The sequence below is a fragment of the Gossypium hirsutum genome, chromosome A12, assembly GCF_007990345.1.
Source record: "Gossypium hirsutum isolate 1008001.06 chromosome A12, Gossypium_hirsutum_v2.1, whole genome shotgun sequence".
Taxonomy (NCBI): Eukaryota; Viridiplantae; Streptophyta; class Magnoliopsida; order Malvales; family Malvaceae; genus Gossypium; species Gossypium hirsutum.
In genome coordinates, this window is record NC_053435.1 from 100524728 (window position 1) to 100527288 (window position 2561).

Here is a 2561-nt window from a genome sequence, read left to right on the forward strand (position 1 = left end):
TCAAAAGTGATTTTATTAATATATATATATTTTAAAACATAAACAGAGCTAATTAATTTTTATATAATTAATTTTTTACGTTTTGAATATTTTTACAACACATTAATAAAATAGTTTCTAGGATATTAATATTTTAATTTATTTATATTGTAATATTAAAGGATGTTTTTATTAATATATTAAAATTTTAATAATTTAATATAATTTTAAAACTTTAAATAATTCAATAAAATATTAAATATTTTACGTTATTTAAAATTTAAATTTATTTTGATCATTAAGTTAATTTTCTTTTAAATTTTAAACTTAATTCAAAATCAGACCTATTTCTTTTATTTTGCTTAAATAATAATTTATAATTAAATTTTTAAATGTAAAAAAAATATTTTTTTTATTTTTTATATATTTCTATTTTATTAGTATATTAAGTCCTATTTTAATTATTTTATCATACCTAATTTAAAATTTAATAATATTTTTGTTGTATTAAAAAATTATAATAACTTATTATGTTATTTTATTTTAAAGAATATTTTTAGTTTTTAATTAAATAAAACTTATTTATAGATTTATATTAAATAGATAAAACTAACTCGTGCATCAAATAATTATGGAATACTAGAATTTGTCACACATGATATGGATGAAAGAAAAAATTTGTTTATATATATATATATTGTTATTATCTTTTAAAATTTATTCAATAGTGAATAAAGACGGAGTGATATTTAACTTGTATTAGAAATTTAGATTTTATATTTCTGTCATATACACAATGTGGATGAAAGATAATATTTGAAACGTATATTTTAAAAAAAATTGCTTAAGAGTAAATATAGGTGGCGTGATAATAAATTTATATTTTAATATTTTTGGATATGTATTCGACCCTTGGATTTGTATTTTTATTTATTTAATGATGATATAAGATGCGAAAAGATAAAAGTGTCATTATAATAACATTAATTATAATTTAAAAGGAGTATTTCTATAATTTCATAACTAAGTAGGTGAGTCAGAGTGACTAACTCAATAAAGTGCTTAAATATAAGTATTAGAAATCCTATAAACGAGTATGCGTGTAGAAACTACATATATGTGTTTAAAAATAACATAAAATAAATAATGGAACATAAAATTTGAAACTAATAATAATAACAACACATATGCAATATGCATGAAATTAAAATAATAAAAAAATAGTTTAACTTATGAGTAAAAAAAATGAAATAGGTAAATACATCATATTAAAAATATTAAATACACTTAAAATATTTATTATGATATTGCCATTTTTTTATAGCATGTAAAAAAGAGATCAAATTTGTGAAAAGAAATTTCAATATTAAAATTCTATTTTTTAAAAATTAAATATCTTGTCACAGTGACATTATCTATTTACATAAATTTGGTGAGAGAACAAATATTATGCTAAAAGTTATTTTTTTGTAAGTTTACTCAAGAATTATTATTGGTGTAATAGTAAAGAATTTATTTATAATCTAATAATCTATTAAACATGAGTTTAATCTCTAGATATGTTAATTTTAGTTCTTTTATTTAAAAACTATATAAAATTATGAAAAGACAAAAATACCATCAAATAATAATAATAGTAGTCATTTAATAAACTGATATATTAATCATTTTCAAACCGAGTTGGCACTCAGTTAACCCGTGACACCAACTAAGTCAAGGGTTTTATTAATAGCATAGATAAGAATATATAATTTAGATTTATTATTTAATATTAATATTTGATATATGGTTAGTGCATAAATATCATGCACCATTAGTTAATAATAAGATATCACGTCAATTAAGGGTGAATTTAAGGGAGTGCAGCGCCTTGCTCCCTTCAAATAGAAAATTACTTGTTCAATCCCTTCATAAATAATGAAATTACAAATTAATATATGATAAATTGTACTTTGCCCCCAGATTGGAAAATATTCTTTTTAGTCCCTTAAAAATGGTGAAATTATAATTTAATCAATGATATATAAAATTATGTTTTGTCCTTTCAAAATTTTATAATTAAATTTCGACCCCTAAAAATAGTTCTATTTCTCTTTCAGCTTTTGGGTTTTAAATTTTGAATTTTTCTTTTTGGATTTCGAATTTCGAATTTAATGTTTTGTATTTAATTGCGTTTAATATTTATAATTAATATTTATTTTTAAAATAAACTTATTTATATTTATATTTTAAACTTTTTAATTTTTTTACATAAATAACGACATATCACCTTATTATTAATTGGTAATACATAAAAACTATGCCCCTACGATACATCAAATATCCTCACTATTAGTTAGAAATCAGGCTTTCTTTAAAAGTAACTTAAATTTTTTGAATAATTATGAAAATGACCCAACTTAAAAATCATGTATGTAAATGACTTGATTTCTACATTGCTTTTCGGTGTCACCGGACACATCTCATTGGCTAATGATTGCTTTTTTTTAAAAAGAAAGTTAGTAGTGTTGCCTAATATATTGACGGCACCGCATTGAAGTGTGATTATATAAAACATTCAGAGACCTAATGAAGTAATTACC